Source organism: Protopterus annectens, chromosome 15.part0 (assembly GCF_019279795.1).
Source record: "Protopterus annectens isolate FY-2018-M chromosome 15.part0, PAN1.0, whole genome shotgun sequence".
NCBI classification, from domain to species: Eukaryota; Metazoa; Chordata; order Ceratodontiformes; family Protopteridae; genus Protopterus; species Protopterus annectens.
In genome coordinates, this window is record NC_056749.1 from 144,143,047 (window position 1) to 144,167,505 (window position 24,459).

The window sequence follows — 24,459 nt, forward strand, 5'->3', positions numbered from 1 at the left end:
TCCTCTTTGTGAGGTATTTCTGCGGCCTTTTCAGTTGTTGTAGATGTCTTGAGGTACATACCAAAAGGGGCGTTGTACTCTATAATGGGTCTGAGTGACGAGTAGAGGGGAACAATGACCTCTTTTTTTTCCTGGAGAGAAACCTTTTGTGATGAGGTGTGCCACGTAGAAGGATTTTCTGACTACTGTGGCGATGTGATTATCAAAGGAGAAACTGCTGTCCACCTGTGTCCCGAGGTCTCTTATCACACTTTCAGTGTTAAGTAGACTACCACCTATGTGGTAGCTCATGGGTACAGAGTTTTTACCAAAGGGGATGACCATGCACTTTTTGGCATTGAGCTTGAGGCCATGGCTTTGACACTAGGCATCTGTCTCAGTGAGGCCCTTTTGTAGGATGTCAACATCGCTAGGAGTTTCAGTTAATGATCCTAGTTTGCAGTCCTCTGCAAAGTTCGCTAGACAAAGACCTTCTGTGTTAGCCTGTACTTCAGAGAAGTAGATACCAAACAGGAGAGGTCCCAGGACTGAACCCTGTGGTACTCCACTTGTCACTGGTCTGAAGTCGGATTTGGAGTCTGCTACTTTCACAGTGTGGGTTCTGGCAGTGAGCCAGTTGGCAGCCCATCTTGTGACATAAGGATTTATACCTAATTTAGTGAGTTTATCTATAATTCCAGGGTGGGGGATGGTGTCAAACGCCTTGGTGAGCTCTAGATTGGCTGTGTGAACCCCTTACCTTCGTCTACGGCTTTGGTGACTGCCTCAAAGAGGTCAATCAGGTTTAGGAGACATGATCTGCCTTTTACAAACCCGAACTGGGTGGGGTCCAGAGTTTGGAGATTACCTTTGTTTATAAGTTCCATGATGATACATTCCATTGTAGGCCAGGCTCGTTAGGCTAATGGGGCAGTACTGTGTCCGTGGTGGTTCTCCCTTAGTGGAGTGGGATAACCGTTGCTGTGGGCCATTCAGTGGGCACAAAGCCTGAGGTGAGGCTATGATTGAACATGGTTCTTAGGTGGGGGTGCCAGTGCATTCTGTAGTTCATATAGAATGTAGCGTCAGATGTTGTCGGGTCCCATGGATGCTGAGTTCTTGGCTTTGGAGAGTTTTTTTTTTACCTGTGCAGCCATGATTACAGGAATTTTGCATTCTTCTGGTATAGAGATGGGCCCTTTAGGTTCAGTGCTAACTTAACCCCCCTCACCCCCTATCTGCCAGGATGTTGGCAATATCAGTTGGCTCTGTATATTTAGTGCCATTGTGCTGCAACTCAGAGAGGATCTGAGTATTGCCATTGAGATTCTTGACATAGCTATATAATGCTTTGTGGTTGTCTTTAGAATCAGTGGCAATTTTGTTTTTATAACTAGCTTTGGAGGATTTTGAGGGATCTCAGCTTCTTGTTGAGGCTGACCATGGAGTTCTTCCAGTCATGTGATTTTGCTCTCTTTGTTTTTTTGTGTCAACAGTTTCTTTCTTCTGTTGTAGAATTTGTTTATGGCAAGGGACCACCAGATTGGCTTCCTTTTTTTGGAGGATAGCATCTTGGTTCTTTTAGGGATAACACGATCCATGCACTCATGTACATGCTTATAAAGTGCATTTGTGTAGAATTCAGCAGTTGTACCTCTATTGTCCGTCTGCATGGGTGTCGTGAAGTTTGCCACTTCTGTCTTAAGCGGGAAGTTGTCTTTGGAGAATTTTTTTACAGTAGTTTCCCTAATGGGGGGGGGGGGGGGCAGGATGTGAATGTCTAGGCTGATTAGCTTGTGGTTGGATCTGACCAACAAGGAAATGACCTCTGGTGTGGAACACCGGTTACCCATGTTGGTAATGACCAGGTCTAGGATATTGCTGCCCCTGGTGGGGGGTGTGGATAAGTTGATCCAAGGTGTTGGAATTTATGAATTCCAGAAAACGTTGAGCAAAAGAGTTGGTACATGAGTAGTTTTCCCAGTTAATGTTGGGGTAGTTGAAATCGCCCATTATTAGGGTGTTGGGTTGTACCCTAATATTTTCCAGTGTATCAAGAAATGAGGAGTGGGAATCCTGGGGCATGGTGGGAGATCTGTAGCAAGTTACAATTTGGATTGCAGTCTTGCCCAGAGGTAGTTGCACTTGGATGATCTCTGATGCATTATGCTGAGCAACTAGCCTGGAGGTGTGGATATCCTTAATGAATATGGACATGCCCTACCTTTAGTGTTTTGGTCCAGGTTAGGTGGCTGAAAGGTGTGGTATGAATTATAGCTTGGTAATGCAGGAGTGCTCTCTGGTCCCTTGAGCCAGGTCTCTGTCACTGCACAGATGTCTATGTTCTCCATTTTAAGGAGTGCCTCGAGTGAATGCATGTTGAGGTTTAGACTTATAGCATTGAGTAGCATTACCCTCAGATTTTGCTTGCTTGTACCTGTTACAGTGGTGAATTTGTCATTTGAACCTGGTCTAAAAAAGGCACTATAGGGGTGGCAAGAGCCTTAGCCAGTATCTGGAATTCCAAGGGGTGAAAGGTGCAGGCCATCTCTGGCAAAGCATCGTGGTCTGTCGATCATATCGTCCCAGGCAGACAGATACTGGATCCCCTTAGAATGACACCAGAAGCTTAGCCAATTGTTGAAGTCAATCATTTTGTCCTTGTACTGTGGTATCATTCTGGGTGATGGCAGGATGCTACTCGGGGCTAGCGTCATACCTGCCTGGGCTACAAGCTCAGAGAGTTCCTCCATGTCTCCTTTCATATAGTCCAGGGAGGTACATCTCATGTCATTCACACCAACATGGACAATGACAGAGTAATTTTTGTACTTGTGGAATGACCTGAGTGCATGCGTTGTGTGGTGGATCCTGGCACCCAACAACAACATATGTTTTTTTAAACAAATATGCTATTTTAGAAAAGTGAAGAATATATTCATATGGTTTTATGCATTTGTAATACTCTTGTTTTTTATATATTAGTAAATATATTTATTATATATTTTTATTTTGATGGTTTTCTTAAGACTTGATTGTTGGTTTGAGTGATAGGTGGGCTGAAGCATGTGACCTAATTGTATCTCCTATTTAAATATTGAATGAATGTAGTTAATTTGTACTGATGAAGGGTGTAGACCCAAAAGCTTTGCAATAAAGTCTTTGGTGTGTTGCAGAGTTGTTGTTCGGCATTACTGAACAGTGACACCATTGTTATTTAGTTTGGATCCTGGCACCTGACAGTAACTTTCTCCTTGTTTAGCCTGATGAGTGGAACATCAGTGTGCCTGACTATAGAGTCACCTATGACTAGAGTGTTGGGTACGTTGTTATGCCTTATGGGCTGTAGTTGAGTGGCACACTGAATTTGTGGGCTATGTGTCATTTGGGTTGTGTTACGGGGTGGAGGTTGCATGCAATTCTGCTTTGGAGGTCTCTGTTGCTTGAGCAGATTTTTGAGAGCCTCTGTGAATGTAGGTGTGTGTTTTTTGTTTTTATGTGTGTGTTTTGGTGGTGTAGGTTTTGAGGGACTATGTGATGAGTATGGTGTGGTGCAAATGTTTACCTTCTTCTCTTGACTGTCTAGTCCAGTCTTGGGTGGAGAGCTTTGCTTCCAGTTTGACTATATATTTGGCTGTAAATCATGTGTCTTGTTCTTTGTCCGTACCCATTAATGTGCCGTCTGAAAGTGTCCAGATGTCATTCTGGTTCTCATGGCCCAGAAATAATGCTGTTTGGAGACAGGAAAGCCTAAACATATTTGGATAGTGGATTGCTGGTTCTCTTTCCAGTGTTTTAACTGGTATACAAGGAATTTAAATGGGTCTGTGCTATATCTGACTTTATAATTACCTTTATTATGGTTTTGTTCCATATCTTGGTGAAGATATTGTGTCAAAATCAGAGAGATTGTAGGTGTGCTGAGGTGATGTATGTTCAGCACAGGCTTTATGAACCAGTGCTGCAGGCCACAAACTGGTGATTGCCACTGGGTTTTATTAACTATGTTTATTATCTCATTAGTAGAAAATCACTTTAAGTACAACACTGGGAGAATTTATGAAGGTTTGGCTCTAGTGTTGGAGTTTTGTAGTACTGAGTGTGGGATGAAATGCTTGGAATATTTGAAGAAAACGTTTTCTGGGGTTAGATGTCTTTTGGGGCTTATGCATGTGCTACAGTTCCATTATTTTATTTTTCTTTTGTGGTTTGGCTTTTGCCTTTGAGGAACACACAGTTAGAAATTGGTATGCTAAATAAACTTTATCAATGAATGTTCATTGTGTAATCTGACATTTATTCTAAGCCCTGCATCATGCCAAGTAGACATTGTAATTTGCAACTCAGAGCTGGTTGAATGAATGTGGCATAATTATAGCCTCAATTCAAATCCTGTAGCTAAAGCAGGTTAAAAGTATTTACTTACGTACTGTATTAGTTTGTATGATTATGATGTAGTTTTATTGATATCCAAATCGGGGATCTACAGGGAAGCAAGGTGAGAAGCTGAAGTATGAAATGCTGTGCAGTGCTTAAGTTCATATCAAGTAACAACATGTCTGCACTGCAGTTTGTTTTTTTATACCAAAGACTTTACCCTATATATTTTTGTAGGTTGCACCCTCTATCCGCACACGCACGCTTTATTATTCTAAATCTGAGGTTGCTCTTGTTTCAGGGCAATGGAAAGATGACTGCTGCTGTTAATTTGCCAGCCACCAAGAATCCATATCTTTTGCACTGCAGAAAAACACTTGTAAGTATCAAAACACTGTACTCCATACACTGTGCATAACAAACCCACAGCCGAGCAGCTTTCTTTCAGTTATTTGAGTTTCTCAATACTAACGGACTCCCCCACCTCCCATTCCCATGTCATTAAGAAATACAGACATACAGAATGGATGTATAAAACAAGAAATTGTTTGCTTCTGAGTTTTTTTTCCGCATTGCTACTGCATTAGTGTCAGAACAATGGTAGAAAGATAAAGATAAAAAGATCCCAAAATGATCAAACATTTCAAAGGACTATGAAAATGGTCTAAAATATTATTATTGAAAGTCATATCAACTAGACCAGTTTGATTACTATACAATAAAAATCCTGTTGTCAAATGTATTTGTCCATTATGTGTAGAAGTCAGTTAGAGCTGGAGTTTTGGTCAGGATAAGATTTAAGGTTTAGGACTGGCTGATGATTTAGGGTTAGGGTATGGGCAATAATTTGGTTTACAGGATGCTGGAGATGTGCCCTGCATGGATGGATTATTCTAGTGACTAAAACTGTATGTAGTTTGACGTTTTCTCTGAATACGTGTTGGCAAATGGTTGGCTCAGTGGCATAGTGTGCTGAAGTCCTTACTGTGACATAAACAGACCCTATTTGATTAGTTGCTCAGGGATTGAGGAAGATGAATGGGCAGTCGTGCCTGCTGACCTGTCCATCAGTGGAGTGGAGCATGGTGAGATATGCCTAATGTTAATGCTGGGGAACCAGTGGTAGACTATCAGGGGCTATATGAGGAAGGCTTATCAAACTTAATAACTATGCCACTATAAAAATGGGAATGACCCCCATGTAACATACAGTTTCTCTGACATCTGTCAACACACATGGAGACTGGTAGCATCTTAAGAAAATCTGCTTGTGTGTGTGCATGCATGTGTGTGCTTTGAATGAATGGTACTGAGTGTTCGCTCTTTTTTTTTTTTTTTTTATTTAATGCCTTTATTGAATTATCACTTTACTGTGGTGGTGGTGGTGCTGCGGTAGTGTTGTCGCCTCACAGTTGGACGTTGCCCGTTCGATTCTCAGTTAGAGCGTCTTCTGTGTCGACATGCGTGAATGGGCGTTCCTTCGTTGAAAGTTGTGCGTTAGGCTCAGCAAGCCAGCATGTAAAACTCTACTGCCAATCATTAGTGGACCGGACTTCCGCTGTGGTGACCCCTAACCAGGAAAAAGCCGAAAGACAAACAAAACATTAACATGTCCCTAGTTACAAACATTATACATCACATATATTCTTTTATATAACTATCAATCCAACATTACATAAATTGCTCAATTCCTGCCTTCCTTTAAACCTCAGACCTCTTCTAAAACACTGTTCTGCTTGTATGTTCCCACAATTTCAGAAGATCCCACTTCCATTTCCTTTATCAAAGTTACAATTTTCAGTAATTTTTTTTATTTTTGTTTTTTTTTTTTGCAGCCACCAGAATTAAAAATAACAAGGCCTTCTGTGTCTAGGCAATTTAGGTCCTCTGTCCCAGCTCAACCTTAGTTACACCCATGTGTTCACCAAATATTTCTGACAGAATAGTCTGTAGGAAATTTTTAAAGTCTGCAACTCATTACACTCCCAAAACATATGTTCCCAGTTTCACACCTCCAGCAGTTGGCAAACACACAAAGTGTGAACACTTCCAAGCAAAAATCTTAAATATTCTAGAATTTGTTACATATTTAGGAGCCTTACATATGCCCTCCTGTTGTCATCTTGTGAATTGCTTATCCAATCTCTCTTCCCAATCTTTTCTAACATCTGATTGATTTTTTATTTATTTATTTTATTTATTTAACATTTGTTAACTGGGAAAGTCCGACTTGGAACAAAGCCAATTTTCAGCGGAGGCCAGTGGAGAAACGCTCTAGACACGTCTTTCTAACGTGGGAGATAACTGGAGTACCCAGAGGAAACTCACATGAATGCAGGGAGGACATGCAGTCTCCACACAGAAGGCATCCCAGCCGAGAATTGAACCGGAGAACATCTTGCTGTGAGGCGACAATGCTACCGTTGCACCACTGCGCTGTCCACAGTTAATTCCTATACTTGTGCAATATTTTATATTTCCCAATAATTATTCCTTTAACAGCATTCTAGATTTTACTAAAAACTCTACCAAAACAGGCCTTTCATTTAGGATTCCTTTATTGCTGTCTCATTGCCTATACTCTATCAATACCTGATAGGGAATGCAATTTATAGCCTGCATTCCAAATGTCTTTATTTCTTCCCACTCTGTTACTTTCCCTCTCTAGTTACTTGTTCCAAATACCTTGGTTCCTTTGCCAGTTTTCTTACGTAAACTCCAACCCCCTCTTGCCTAATGTTCTTCGTGATTCACTGATGCAGTCATCACACTTGGGTTGTCTGCCTGCAGGTAGCCCTCAGTCGGCCTGAATACCAGAGTCTTGGGATTTCTACGTCGGATGCGGTCGCCTCTTCCAAGACGTAAAGCATATAAAATATGCAGCCGATGCCATTATATCAGCTTTTCTTGCTTTGTGGGAGCCCGAAGCAGAAGCAGTTCTCACATGCCGGTCAGCTGCTACCTGAAATTTTCATTTTTCAAGTTTCAAACATGAAGTCTTCTAAAGCTAAGTACCCCATTGGGGATTCTGTTTTCTTGCTCTAACAGAGGTCAGAAAAAGTTAACAATTGTCTTGCCTGTGGAAGCAAATACCTCCGAGATTTTCATTCTTACTGCATCACCTGTTTAGGCCCAGACCATGATGTCCCTCGCTGTCAGTTTTGTGCCTTGTTTAACACCCGAGCTATTCGTCGACTGGCTATCTTTGTTGATAAATTCTTTTGCTGTCATTCTCCATATTCCAAAATGGCTTCAGTAAACCATCTGACTACTGATGATCTGAAAAAACATAAGGATAAAGACAGAGACAGACAGCATAGATCCAAAACTGCAGACGATGCTTCCGTTAAGCTAGTAGTCAGTCTGTCAGTATTCAGTGAGGTGCCTTTGCAGCCCTTGATACCCGCTTCTACAGATTTGCAGGCCTCTGCTGAGACCCATGCAGAGTCTGGTATGCCACGAGATGCTTCTTCGATTATGGAACCTGCGGATGTCTCTACCTTGGATGGGACCAGAGCCGCTGTGCAAGCACCAGCTTCTGAGGGTGTATTCCGACCTTCCAATGTTAGTATTAAACCGACTACTTTGTTTCAGACTAAAACAACTGAGTTTCTCAGGCCCAGAGTTCGCACTACGCCTAGAAAACTGATGACAAAAGTGCATGTTCAAGCCCCCATTCCACAGAAACAAATGCTTAGAATGGCTGAAGACCTTATAATTGTAATTAGGGGAAGCCAGCCTTCCCCTTCTGAAAGACAAATAATTGATTTCCCTTATGATTCAACAGACCACAAGTCCGATGACTCTCTTCCCTCTGATTACCAGGACATACCCTTATCTACCTATGAGGATTCAGATGCAGAGGATTCCATTCCCTCTGCCTCCCCTCCAGAGGACTTTTCTTTTGGTGAAACCTTGCATACCTTAAGAGAGCATTTCTGCTGGGAATGCCAAGAGTACCCACAGTCCAAAAAGAGACTCAGAATTTTTAGACTTGCCTCAGCACAGGCCTCTAGCTATACCCCCTGTTCTGGATTTTGTAGATGATGTTTTCATGGAATCCAGTCTTACCACCAGCTCCTAGAAAGCCTGACTGGTACTACAGGGTACCCGACTCTCACAGATTTCTCTTTAAGACTCCCACTGTGGATCCAGAAACCATTTCCCAGGGACCTAAAGGTATTAAGGCTACTACAGCCAAAAAATCCTACCCCTTCAGACAGGGATTCCAGGGCTTTGGACAGATGGGGCAAGAAGGTATATACCTTTGCAGGTCTTGCCATCAGGGCTTTAAATTGCCAGTTTCACATGTTGAAGTACCAGCAGCATATTATGGAACTAATTAAACAAAAAATTTTGTTGCTTCCAGATTTTGCAGAAAATAAAGATTTACAAGAGTTACTGCATTCTGCAAACCAACTCAGTAAACATACTTTGCAGTGTGATTTTGATGCCTTAGAAGCATCTTGCAGGGCTGCTGTCACTGGGTCTATACTGAGAAAGCATGCCTGGCTGAAGGAACAAATCTTATCAGACTGTGTCAAAGCAAAATTACTAGATGCTCCATTAAATCAGGAATGTTTGTTTGGCACAAAAGCAGAAGAGGTTCTTAAAATGGAAGAAAAAGCTAAATCTATGCAAACTGTTAAAGATTTCTTACAAGTACAGCCACCTAGATTTAGTAGGCATTGGCCTTCAAAAAAACTGGTCCTTTCCAGTCCCTACCAGGTCTTCTCAGCCCAAACCCAGGAGCAACAAACCACCAAGGCTACAGTCTCAGGGTATGCAGAGATCTAACAATGGAGTGCCCCCCCCCTCAAAAAACAGGGAGTGGTAAGCCACCCCCTTATGGAAAAAGTTCACAATGACTTGTCTATCATCCTTCCCAGCCATGCCCAAGTACTTGCACCCCTAGGAGGAAAACTCGCCCTTCATGCAAAAAACTGGATGCCCATTACTCAGAACTGATGGGTCCTAAACATTGTATCCCAGGGATACAGATTCTACTTCCACTCACTGCCAACCCCAAGCAGGTTGCCAGACCTTCCTCCAAACCAGTGGGCAGAGGCTCAAAAGCAAGTACTTTCTCTTCAGTATCAGGGCTATTCAGCCTGTTCCAATAGAGCAAAGAGGACAGGATTTCTACTCCAGACTGTTTCTGGTGCCCAGAAAAGAGGGCTCTTAGTGCCCTATCCTGGACCTGTCCATTCTCAACACCTTCTTGGTGGTCCCAAAATTCAAAATGCTTACACTACAACAGCTGCTTCCTATGCTAGCCAAGGACTCCTGGCTAGTCACCCTAGACCTAAAAGAAGTTTATCTGCACATCCCCATAAGGGAATCTTGCAGGAAAGATCTACGTTTCAGGGCAGGCTGTTCTCTGCACTTCCCTTTGGCTTATCTATTGCGCCCAGGGTATTCACGAAGTGCCTGGCTCCAGCCATTGCATAGTGCAGGCAGAGAAATATTCAAATGTATCCATACTTGGACGATTGCCTGATTCAGGTGGACAGTCAGGAACTGCTACTTCAGCACCTGGCATTTGTAAAGAGACTTCTAACTTCTCTGGGGTACACCATCAACAAAAAGAAATCACATCTGGTGCCCAGCCAAAAGATTGTATTCCTGAGGGCAGGCTTGAACACAATTTCCCAGATGACCTTCCTTACTCCAGAAATGCAGGTTTATTTGACAAACTACTTCAAACTAATGGCCACCAGAACCCAGCTGTCTGCAAGAAAAATACTGCAAGCCCTAGGGTTCATGGCCTCATGCATTCTTCTAATTCCATATGCAAGACTGCATATGAGGAAACTTCAATGGTACTTAAAAAGTATCTGGTGCCAACATTCTCAGGACCTGGAAACAATTATTCATATCATTTCTTTGGTGGGCAGTCACATCAAGGGGCACCCTTTCAGTCAACCCCTTGCCGCCCAAACCCTGACAACAGACGCATCAGACTATGCATGGGAGGGAGGGTGCTCACATGGCTGGCAAATGCATTCAAGGCAAATGGAGCCCAGGACAAATTCACCTACATATCAATCAAAAAGAAATGTTAGCTGTACAGAATGCTCTGACAGCCTTCAAAAACCTTATCCTTCCAGGACAACTCTTGATAAAGACAGACAACACCACAGTCATGTGGTACATAAACAAGCAGGGGGAACTCATTCCTACCCACTCTGCAGGTTAGCCATGGCCCTGTGGAACACAGCCTTGAGCAACCAAGTGCACCTACAGGCTCAATTTCTGCCAGGCAAGCAAAATTCACTGGCAGATGACTTTAGCAGAAATCTACTGGACCCACGAGTGGAAACTGGAACCCAACTCATTCAAACTTCTAACCCATGGGTGGGGGACACCAGAGGTGGACCTCTTTGCCTCCCCCCAAAACCATCAATTGAGCAAATTGTGCACCAGACATCCCCACAGCCAAGCATGGAAAGTGGATGCCCTATCCTTTACATGGGAAAATCTCTCAATTTATGCCTTTCCCCCTCTGCCCCTCCTCTCAAAAGTACTACTCAAGATCAAACAGGACAAACCAAAGACAATCCTTATTGCACCAGACTGGCCACGCCAGCACTGGTACTCACTCCTATGCAATCTGGCAGCAGTGCCACCCTGACACCTACATCAGACCCCCTCCCTGCTGTCCCAGCAGAAGGGACAGATTTTGCATCCTCAGCTGCAAACCCTGAACCTTGCAGCCTGGCTTATTCCCTGAAAAACAGGTGCTGGACATCATCCTTCAGGCCAGATGGACTAGTACTAGGCAATCCTATTCAGAAAAATGGAAAAGATACTGTTCTTGGAGCCAGTCTCAAGGAAAGGAGACAGCTGTGCCCACCTTACATCAAATCCTAGATTACCTAGCAGAGCTGCTCCACAAAGGCCTATCCTTTTCTTCTATTAAGATTCGTGCCTTGGCCATTTCAGCTCATTATAATACTGAGCCACCTCTCTTTTCTCACCCTCTGGTCAAACAGTTCCTGAGAGGAGCTAACAATTTACAACCCTCAAGGAGAGTGCCCACACCTGCCTGGGACCTTAACTTTGTACTAGAAAAGCTCATGCTTCCCCCTTTTGAGCTTGCTGCTTCAGCACTGTTAAAATTCCTCTCTTGGAAAATGGCCTTACTTCTAGCCATCACTTCAGCAAGAAGAGTGTCGGAGATACAGGCACTAATGGCTGTGGGGAACCCTTCATTATTTTCCATGCTGACAGGCTTTCTCCTCAGGACTAACCCATCTTTTATGTCCAAGGTGGTATCCAGTGTGGGTCTAAACCAATCCATCCATTTACCAACCCTTTTCCCTAATCCTGAGAATAAAGGGGGAAGGATCCTGCACTCCTTGGATGTGCACAGACAACTCAGGTTCTACCTTGATAGGACTAAGCCTTTCAGAAAATCTGACCAGCTGCTAGTCAGCTTTGTTACAGGGGCAGAGGGCAAGGCCATTTCAAAGCAAACCATTTCCAAGTGGATAGCACACTGCATCCATTTTTGCTACAAGCATCATGGAAGACCTACCCAACAGGGGATCAGAACTCATTCCACTAGGGCTACCTCAACCTCTACAGGATTTCTTAGGGGATTCCCTACCAGGGACATCCTGGAAGCTGCAAACTGGAGTTCTGTACACACCTTCACCAAGCATTGCCACTTACCCGTCTTTTCTAAATCCAGAGCTGGATTTGCCACAGCAGTCTTACAAGGCCTGCTAGCCATCCCTACTATTTCTTGACTGCCTCCACCCTTCCTCAGCTTTGGGAATCAACCCAAGTGTGATGACTGCAACAGTGAAACACAAAGAACATAGTACAGTTGTGTACACTTACCATAAATGCAGATGTTCGAGTGTATTCACTGTTGCAGTCCTGGTTACCCTCCCTCCAGCCCCCTGACTCTTCTATGCTTTCTACCTGTCCTCCTTTTGGCCATATCTTATGGCTATGGTATTTACTTTTTACTGGAGGTGTTTCACACTATGTATTTGCTTCTTATTTTGGGGGCTCCTGACATCTGGAGCAAGAAAAACTGATGTAATGGTGTCTGCTGCATGTTTTATACCCCTGATGACCTGACATCATGGAAGAGGCGACAGCATCCGACGCAGAAATCCCAAGACTCTGGTATTCGGGCTGACTGAGGGCTACCTGCAGGCAGATAACCCAAGTGTGATGACTGCAACAGTGAATACACTCTAACATCTACATTTATGGTAAGTGGATACAACTGTATTTTCTCTATACCCCTATTTGCACTCATCCCCATCAGTAAAACCTCCTTTCTCTAGTCTCGTGGTGGCTTCGTTCTTAGAATACTCTCTGCTACTTTACGTATATAATAGTCTGCATGGCTGCTGCTGTTCTCTTTAAGGATCTACATCCAAAATCCCATACTCTCTTTATTTCTTGTATTTCGCCCCACTTCATCATCATCATCATCCCTTTCTACTTTGGATTATATCTTTCTGTTTGTGCTATGTATATGAGCCTTAATAGTAAAGCTCTAAAATACCCCTTTTAATCAGATAATTGCAAACCATCACCTTCTATTGGAAGGATCAGCTAATCTTACTTGACCCTTGCCTTCTTTCCCTCCCAGATAAATTCTGTCCTCCTTATGCACATTAAGAAGACGTTGAGGCTTGGGTGTTCATTACGTAGTTAATTGTATACAAATACATCAGGATAGATGGCAGGAACATTAAACTTTAACTAACTGACTGACACAACATACTTGTTTGCTCTCACTCTGGCTGCTCACTCAAAATGGCACTCTTGCTTGCACGTGCTCAGTACTTGTATACACGTGCTGATTCACTAAAAAGCTTCTTAAAGGTATATCACACATACTGATCTACATCCTCCCTCTTTACTGAGCTGTCTCAAGTAAATAATGATATTTGAATAGGTATGCAACTATACAGACACTAATAAAGGAAACAGTCATGTTCAGCTTGCTGTGTATCTGGAAGTAGGTTGAGATGAGGTCTTTTTAATGCTTTGTTCAAATCTCTTGGATCCGAACATATTCTGATATCATCTGAGCTTTTCTTATCAGCTACTACCATGGAGGATAAACATTCAGTATGTTCTTGTACTGGACAAATTATTCCTAGCTGCACCATTTTGTCTAGCATGGCTTCGACTCTGTTCTGCATAGCTACTGGAACTTTCTGTGCTGGTCTGATAACTGGGCTGACCTCTGGGTCTAACTTTATGGAGTACCCAACTGGTAGTTTGCTTAGATTGTCTGCAGAAATATCAGCATACTCAGAAAAAAAATGGGTGAAATTTGAGCTGTTGTCATGCAGGCTTACATGGTGAATCTCTTAAGTGAAAGCAGTCCCATTTGCAGACTGTCTCTGAGACCTAATAATGACTGTACGTGTCTCTTAATTACAAAAAATTGAACTCACAGCTATTCCCAGCAGAGTAACTTGAAAACACTACTGAGCCTTCGGTTTGAATCTCTTCACCACCATAAGTGACAAACTTTGCACACTTTATCAAATCAAGTTGTTTTGTAGTTCTACTCTAGCAAATGTTTCTACCGACACAACATTGCACTTTGAGCCAGTATCTACTTTGAGCTCAACGAGACTCCCATTAATCGAAACAATACAGATCATCTCATTCTTTGCCCACAAATCTACTGCATTAACTGTTTCACCAAGCACACACACACCATCAGCATGAAAAGCAGGGTCACAGCTTTCTAATTGATCGACCTGCTTCTTGAAATGCCCTCTTTTAATAAAAGAATGTGCCTTATTTGATTTACAAAACTTTTGAAATGATTCCATTTATTGCACGAATGACACTGCTGACCAAAAGCCAAGCACTTTTCACTTTTGGGTTCTTGATTCCCCCACAGTTATGACAGTTGAGACTGAAGCTGGGTGGGGGCACATGTTTTGACTTTGCTGACTCACCCTTATGCTTCACTGAGCATGCTCTTGAATTTGCTGGAAAGACTCTGCTTTTCCCAAGGATCTGCAGTAGCTGCCATGTGCTTGGGCCTGTTACTTTTAACCACGTGCTGCATACTATCAACATGAGCTTTGTTACTTTGCCTTCCTCAGCTATTCTCATTTGTAAGCATACTTATGTGCTTTTCTTCAAGCTCATATATCTGACAAATCCCAGTGGCCTTATTTAATGTTAAATCACTGTCTTGAAGTGTAATCTTCCACACTGTGTCATTTGTTAATACCACACAGAAGTCTGTCCATTATTAGCTATCTCTCAATTCACCAAATCTGCATGTTTTGACCTTATTTCTCAAGTCAGTTATATATGTTGCAAAAGTTTCATCAGGCTTTAGATCCCTTGTGTAAAATAAGTGCCTTTCCATTGTAACATTCATTTGGGGGTTACACATTTCGCTAAATTTACGTTTTAAGCACTCTGGGTCTTCCCTTGTTTCAGCCAGTGCCACTAAATTGTGGTTTCCCCCTCCCCTGCAAACACAGTAGGTGCATACATAAATGAACACTCTGTTTCAATGGCCTCTGAGCCAGCTACATTAATCAGAATAAATGCTTTCATACATGCATCTTTGTTAGAAAAATCAGCCTGTATGAAATTTATTGTATTCCTCCTCAAACACACTCCAGTTTTTTTGCAATATTGTTATCAAACACAAGCAGTGTGGGTCTGTGAAAGCCTTCTGCCATGCCCACAGATTATAGTAAAATACAGTGCAAAATTGGCCTTTGTAATAATGTACAAGCATTCAAACAAACCAGATACTTTAATAAATTCCGAAACCAGCTGCCGACAACAGAACAGCAACAAATTTGAGCTGGAAACTCTTATCACGGACACAATAAGTGAAGCCCGAAGTAAGAGGAAAAAAAGCGTTCTTTTAATAGACCATATTAAAACACTTAGACATTGCATTAAGTACTTTCATCCACACTAAGGTGGACTTCTTCAGAATGTCTAACAAATTGCTCTATCAGTTTATTTAAAAACTTTTTGGCGCCAAAATCCGCTGACTTTTGATTTTAAAGTGATATGATAATAAAACATTTCTATAATGTTAAACGGTACTATGGTGATTTGTTCGATCACCAGTACAAAGACTATTTAACCTAACCTATTCCATTGATTATGAGATTGTACATTAATTATTAAAATATGTAGAAAAATGTATATAAAAAATGTGCAAAGCTATCCTACATCTGACAAAATCTATACAATAATCATAACTAATGCAATTATGATGGCTGTAAAGCTAATAGAGTAGATATGTATATATTTGATATTTTATATTAAAAAAATATTAAGTTGGTCAATATTATAATATATAATTATCATAAATATCAACAAAGATGTCATATTTGATCTAAAAAAGCTTAAATAACTGCTTACTAAAAATTGCTTCTTACTATGCATAACTATAATATTTCTCACATATATATATTATACATATATTGTGTCACATTATTGGCATTATAACAATACAACTTTTATCCTTATCTGTCACAATTCTAATGTAGTTTTAAAATAGGTTTTATTGTGATATATTCATTTAATCCTGGTTCCCTAGCTGCGTCAGTAAATATTTGCCATATTTCCTTTTTGCTTAATTGAGCTTTAATGTTCCCACCTCGTAGGTCAGCTGTAAGTTGGTTAATTATACCGAACTTAAAAATGTGTGCTTCACCACAATCAGCTGTATGTCTATATAGTGCGTTGTTCATATCCTTAGTCCTGATACTATATATATGATCGTATATTCTCTTCTTAAATTGACGTTCCGTCTTTCCTATATAATAATTGGTACATGACACACATTTAGCTAGGTAAACCACATTTCTGGTATTACAATTACCTTGTTTAAATTTAATAATAGTCCTAGTTACGTTATCCAACACTATACTCTCTGTTTCTAAGACTGCATAACATTGTTTACAACAACCACATTTCCTAGTGTGTCTGCCAAATTCATTCTTAATTCTTGTCAAAGGTCCAACTTCAAGTTTCTTCTTTAAATTGGCACCCATTTTATGTACAAATATTGGTGACACACCCAATTTCTTTATTTCCTCATCCACCACCAGTATATTCCAATTTTTTCTCACTAAATTTTTAATATTATCTACATAAGGGGAAGATTCTAAAATACATGCTCTACTGTATTGCACTGTATTATTTTTGTCCATTGTATCTCTATTTATGGACGTTTCTTTTCCTAATAAAGGGGGATATTTTTTACCCCATTCACTTCCCACATATTTGGTTACATCATTCAACATGTGGATGGGATATCCTCTAGATTTAAACATGTTACCTATATATTCAATTTCACCAATCATATCATCATAATTAAATGTCATACGTGCTGCCCGTATGCATTGACTTTTAAATATATTTTTCATCATTCTCCTAGGGTGGCAGCTGGTATATTCTAAATAACTATTAGATAATGTATTTTTTCTAAATATGTTGGAACTAAAACCTGTATTGGTCTTAGAGATATGAGTGTCCAAATATGCAATACCATTACTATTACATGTGTAGGTAAATTTTAAAAATGTACTAGAATTATTCAAAAATTGGATGAAGGCTGTAATACTATCCATGTCACCTTCCCATAACAAGAAGATATCGTCCAAAAACCTGGAATAATACGTTATTTGTTTGTAATAGCTGATAGAGAATAATTTGGTTGTTTCCCATTCCAACATAACCAGGTTGGCATATATGGGAGCACAAGCTGCCCCCATAGCTACTCCCTGGTTTGTTTGAAGTTCTCCCCTTCAAAATATATATAATTGTGTTCCAACACCAGTGACATAAGTTCCATTACTAGATTGATCTTATCCCATTCCAGGTCTGAAAATTTTGTTAGACTATTACAAAAATCCTCTAACCCCTGTTCTTTGGGAATACATAAAAATAAATCAATGACGTCTATGGTAATAAAAATAATGTTCTCCTTCCATACATTAGTAGTCAATTTAGCAAGAAATGACCAAGAGTCTTTGACCAAATGTGTAATCTTGCTGTACATAGGTTTGAGCCATCTATCTATAACGACTCCTAAAGGGTATATCATAGTGTCTCCCTGAGACTATGGGGTGAAATGGAGGTTGTTTAATATTTTTATGGATTTTGGGTATTCCTACTATATTAGCTAACATAGGGTATTCTACTTTCATAAAATTATATATGTCTAAAGTAATACGATTGTCTAGTAAGACTTCTTCCAGACATCTATTCGTTTATATCCTATATTTATCTCATTGACAGAGATGGTTTCATAATTCCCTGTGTCTTATATTATCTTATACATTTCATTTACATAATCCAATGTGTTAAACAACACTACTCCTCCCCCCTTATCTGGTTTCATGACTCTTGTATCGGAATTGTCAATCAATTCCCCTAATACCTGCCTCTCCCCTTCAGTCAAGTTATCATGACCATTAAATTTGGCCATATATCTATTTATTTTATAGATCTCATTTGCAACAGATTTTTCAAATATAACTACATCTGGGTGAGATGGAGGTACATACGTACTCTTTTTCTTTAATTCGTCATGCCTTGGATTTGTGTACTATTTTTAAGAAATAGAGCCAAATTCAATTTACGGGTATACAACTTAATTTCTGTTATAGTATCTACCAAATTGAATTTAGGTCTAGGTATAAACCTCATACCCTTAGCCAATAAAATGAAATGTTCTTGTCTTATAGCTACACTGGTATAATTGTAGATCTTAAAGTTATTGTAACTTTTAACAATGTCATCACATAATTCAAATTCTATTTGTTCATCAATTTGTGTAGTATCTAATGTTATAACATCATTCTCTCTTCCCCATAATAATCTACATTGTGTGTCTGATTCCAACCCTGTCTCTGTTTCCTCCATTTCCAGTTCTTCCTCTGTTCTATGTTGGTTCCATAATTTCTCTCCCTCTGAAAATTTTGCCCTCCATATCTCTCATTATTACCTTTGTCTCTGATATTTTTAAAAAATGCCTGATTTCATTGTTGTCCTTTCTCCTTCCATAAATACACATTATTATTTTTATATTGGTCCAAATCTCTCTGTATTTTTTTGCTGCTCTTAGTATATATGGCTTGTGCTTTTTTATAAGCATAACTATATTGCTTTTCATACAGCTTTTACCATTGAGGGAACAACAAATCACTGACAATAATATTATTCAATCTCTCAACCTCTGCCAATAATTTACATAATTTTTCATCATTTTTCTTAATAAGTAAGCTCATAAACTCTAAACCAAACCTATCAAATAATGTATTGAAATCATTTTTTGTTTGTTCGTCCACTCCCATAGGGACTTTGAAAAATCTCAGTCCCATCAGTACAATTTTTAATGTTATACATCTACTCAAATATGCATCATCAATTTTTATCCCCTTTATTGCAGTCATATTTTTACCAAAATTGAATATAAAATCCTTCAACGTTCCTTTAATAGAAGTGTTCCTTAAATTGGAATGTGAGTCAGTCTGAGTATCATTGTTAGTCAAAATCTTTGGCCAGAAAACAGTCCAAATGGTTAACATCACTTCTGACTCTAGTTCCAGGGGCCCCATTGCCCCTGGGGCTAGAACAACAAACTACAGTACCTTTAGAATTGGTGAGACTGTTGTTGACAGCCGTAGAGTATGTGTAAACATTCATAGGGCGTTTAGGTCTCGTACCCGTTCGTTCGCTTTCTTCATTCATTTTAAACATGGAGAAATCAAAGGTATATTCCTTGTCCGAGGTATTACTCCTATTCATGGCTTCCTCCCTATGTTCACATCCTCCGAGGCTCTGTCGTTTGCCCGGTTGTGACCAGATCATAGAAACAGAGTATAGTGTTGGATAACATAACTTGGACTATTATTAAATTTAAACAAGGCAATTGTAATACCAGAAATGTGGTTTACCTAGCTAAATGTGTGTCATGTACCAGTTATTTTATAGGAAAGACGGAACGTCACTTTAAGAAGAGAATATACCATCATATATATGGTATCAGGACTAAGGATATGAACAATACACTATATAGACATATAGCTGATTGTGGTGAAGCACACATTTTTAAGTTCAGTATAATTGACCAACTTACAGCAGACCCACGAAGTGGGAACATTAAAGCTCAATTAAGCAAAAAGGAAATAATATGGCAAATATTTACTGACGCAGCTAGGGAACCAGGATTAAATGAATATATCACAATAAAACCTATTTTAAAACTGCGTTAGAATTGTGACAGATAAGGATGAAAGTTGTATTGTTATAATGCCAATAACATGAAACAATATATGTATAATATATATGTGAGAAATATTATAGTTATGCATAGTAAGAAGCAATTTTTAGTAAGCAGTTATATAAGCTTTTTTAGATCAAATATGACATTTTTGTTGATATTTATGATAATTATATTTATAATATTGACCAACTTAATATTTTTTGAATGTAAAACCTCGAATATATACATATCTACTCTATTAGCTTTATAGCCATCATCATCGCATTAGATTTGATTATTGTATAGATTTTGTCAGATGTAGCATAGTTTTGCACATTTTTTATATATATTTTTCTACATATTTTAATAATGAATGCACAATCTCATAATCAATGGATTATAGGTTAGGTTAAATAGACTTTGTATTGGTGATCGAACAGATCACCATATTACTGTTTAACATTATAGAAATGTTTTATTACCATATCACTTTAAAATCAAAAGTGGGCAGATTTTGGCACCAAAACGTTTTTAAATAAACTGATAGAGCAATTTGTTAGACATTCTGAAGAAGTCCACCTTAGTGTGGATGAAAGCGCTTAAGAAAAATATCTGTTTTAATATGGTCTATTAAAAGAATGCTTTTTTTCCTTTTACTTCGGTCTTCATTTATTGTGCATCCATGATAGTTTCCAGCTCAAATTTGTTGACAAACCAGATACTTGAAATAATAACCAAATGTACAATAAACTCTCTGAAATACAGTACTCTACCAAATATGCTTTGAAATAACTGCACTGTAATGCTGCACACACTTGCAAACACTTTGCACACTTTGAATATTTTGAGTAACTTTAGTTTAATATGAAAAAGTAGCACATAGCAAAAAAAGTCTTCCCCTTTTTTGTACTTTTTGTGGTTTGGATATTGTTTCAAACATTCTCATAATTTATTTTAAATATTTTTATCAATGTCACAGTTTTGGACATTTTTGTTTAATAAGAAATTTGTTTTGAGCATTCTGAGTGCTTAGTTTTATATTTGTAAGCAAAAGAAAAAAATTAAGTGAATTTTATACATAGAATTTGTTTCTGACCTGTTTTGAGAGTCGTTTGAGCAGTAGGGATGATCATTCCTGTATATTCCTCCAGCTTTAACTAGTTGCCTCATAGCTGTAACTCTGGATCCCATTCTGACAGTATGTCATTCTTATGCGCATTAAGAAGTTGAGGCTTGGGTTTTTAAGTAGTTTATTGGGGTCAATATTAAATCATCGGACTCTTGGAAAAGTGAACGATAATTTATCGACCCCATGTAAGCAAAAGCTTATAAACCTGAATACTTAGAACAGCGATTTTTTTCCAAGGGAAAAAAAAAATCGCTGTTCCAAACAAAACAAAAAAAACACTTAAAACATAACATAAAATGGAGGGCTTCACCCCCACCCTACTTAAATATACCATCTCTGAGATCGCACTACAGTGACAAAAATGGCAAAGTAACAGATGCGGCCAAGCGATTTCTTTCCCACGGACAGAATTCGTTTATATGCCATTTCGTAATTTTACCTTTTTGTCTTTTTAAGTTCGACCAAGACACATTTGAAAGAATGGGTCTTCGGTCATCTAATAGGAACCCTTTTATTGTATAGAAATACATCAGGATAGATGGCAGGAACATTAAACTTAAATTATCTAACTGACTGACATGACATACTTGTTTGCTCTCACTCTGGCTGCTCACTCAAAATGGCACTCTTGCTTGCACGTGCTTAGTACTTGTATACATGTGCTGACTCACTGAAAAGCTTCTTAAAAGTATATAAGACACACTGATCTACAAATTCCTTCAACTCTTTGTTAATTATTGTCCCCATCATCTCTCTGGTTGATAAAAAATATATATCTGACCTGTACATAAAACTAAAGGGATTGAAAACATTTTCACTACTTGTATCTTGCTATCCATATCCCTAAACAAGAATTTCATTTTTCATTTTTGTATTTTTTTAAATTAAATTGTATTTTGTATTGTTTCTTCTTTTCCCATGTATCCTTATCTGCTATAACAGAAGCCTTTTTAATCCATACTCCTAAATACTTCTTTTTATTGTGTCCCAAAAATATGGGCATTGCTGAACCAATTCTTGCATGGGTACATAGTTTACAGCTATAGCCTTTGTTTTATCTTATTTAATTTTACATTGTGAAAAGGTCTTCCTATTGAAATGTAGGAATATAGCCTTTAATTTTGGAGACCATTGTTTTCTTTGCCAATGTGTTTAAATAAAAAGCAAATAAGTGGAAAGAGGACAAATCCCTGCCTGGTTCCTCTGTACAGACACAGCTTGTTGGATAAGAAACCTTCCACTTTAATGTTTGCCTATGATAGCACAAATATCCTTCAGTGCATTAAATGTGCTCCTACTTAACATTATTATTGCATCAGGGATGTTTCCATTACCATACTCATAAAATCCCAGCTTACCCTGTTGAATGCTTTCTCTATATCAAGGCCATCCAACAGTGGTATTGTATTAGATTCTGCTTCCCACTGGATAGTCATTACTGAATTAATGCTGTCAGAAGTTGCCTCCCTTCCTCCTCTCCACAAAACCAAACTGATAACTTATCTATAAATTTTGGCAACACCTTTGCCATTTTTTTAGCTATTATAAACTCTATAATCATGGTTTGAAATTGAAATGGGCCTATATGAAGCTGGGCCTGATGTCTCTTTACTAGATTTAGCCATTACAGCCCACCATAGCTTTCTTACAGTATGTTGGTTCTTCCCGTTTTTTTAAAGTACTGTTACATGAACCTTCCAGATCTTTGTCACTTTCTTCCCTCTTAGCTTCCAAACTTTCACAAGAATACCCTCTATTACTAGAGATTTTCCTGTAGATTGATTATGCATCACCATTTTTATCTCCTCTCCGCCTGTCTTATCTGTTAATTTCCGAGCCACATCCGCCTCCAACCTTGGCATACTTAGGTCTTCCAAAAATATTTCCATTTATACATTTTCTTGATAACCATATTCCTCTGCTTTATACAAATTTTCATAAAATTTCTGAAATATGTCTAATACCTCTACAGGATCTCTGGTTATGTATTTATTTGTTTGTTTGCTTGTATATTATAGGCTCCCTAAATTTGGCAACTACCTTTTCTACTTTCTTTTGTCTAAATCATTGTGATAAGAGCCTTGTCCTCTGGAGTTATCAAAAACAGTTGCTTAACAGCAATCTTTCTAAACTCATGAATATTATCTAGATACTCCCTTATGAACATCTTCTCTTTAGCCCACTGCAGTTAAGCCTCTTCTTATTCTGTGATATTCTGCTTATTCTACAGTATTTTAACCTTCATCAGCCACTCTAAATAATTTCTGTTACTTCTTAACCAGATCTTTCACTTATTTATACCATATTTTTAAACGTAACTTTTGTTTTATCCCACTCGCTAGCTACAACTTTTGAAGACATTTCTGTCTTCCCTAATAACAGTTGAATAATTTCCACTGCACATTCCTCAATTCCTGTCTTTTTAACAACGGGTAGGTGGGGAAGCAAAAGTGTCTTCATTACCTTGCATTTTTATACTGTATGTTATTGGTACATGATCTGAAATAGTTATTGGGTGTATGTTTAATTTTTCAATTAAATGCACATTCCTATACAATGTAATTTGTGAAACCCTAGCCCAGGTTTTGTACCTTGGAGAATATGTAAATTCTCTCCAAGCTCCTACTGCTTAGCGTCTCGCATACCAAATATTTTTATAAATTTCTTCAGAAATCTTGTATCTTTTGTTATATCTTTCCTTCTAGACTCCCCCAGATAAATCCTTACTGTTGCAAGTCGAGTTCTAGTCCACATCTATAAGAAATATTCCCTGCTGAAAGCTATTACCTCTCTCAAAATTTTCTTAAGCTACATCATATCAGATTTAGGTGGAATATAAATACATGCCAGCATAATCATCCCCTCTTGCCTGTTTCCCCTTACTACTACAAATCTACTAGTATCTTGTTTTGACCCCTTCTATTACTACTGAACCTCCTCTAGCAATTAATACAAGTCCTAGCCATTTCCTTTGTCCCTGATGTTCTGCTGAATATCCATCCAAAAATCCTTTCTTTATCAAATTCACGTGCTCACTTCCTTTCAAGTGTATCTCCTGTAATATTGCTGTTTGCAATCTGCATTTCTTAATATAATTCAGTATTCTTAACTTTTTTGTCTGTACCTTTTCACTTTGTAAAATAAAATGAATAGTGTAGCCATTACTATAAGTTGTTATTCCCATCTGTTATATCTGGCAGCCTTTTGTTGTATACACCCACTAATGTTTGATAGGTTCAAATAGAGAGGACAAGAAACTTATGTCACATTTTGCAAGACGTTTTGTTTTTAATGAAAACCCTTAAACAAAAAACAAAAAAAATCAAACCGACCCTCAACCAACAGAGAGCGATACGAATGCAGCTCCTAAATGCTTTAAACAATGCTTGTCTCCTCAAATTATCTATGTTATGATCCCAGGTATTCTCATTGGAGAAATAAAGAATGATCAACCATGGGATGGGTAAGACCAATCTCTAACCAAATTGAATAAGGTAATTTGAGCACAAAACAGAAATTGGCTAGGATTAAAATAATCCTCAAGGGCAGCTAGCATAGTACTTGCCTATGAACCTAAAAGACCAGAACATATAGCTGCCATCAGCTGCAGACTTCTCAAGTCACACTGAACATTTATTTTCTAAAAGGAAAGCTTTTCATTACATTCACAGTGTTCTCTTATTTTTAAACCTACATACTTAAAAAAAAACAACTTTACATTAAGCCA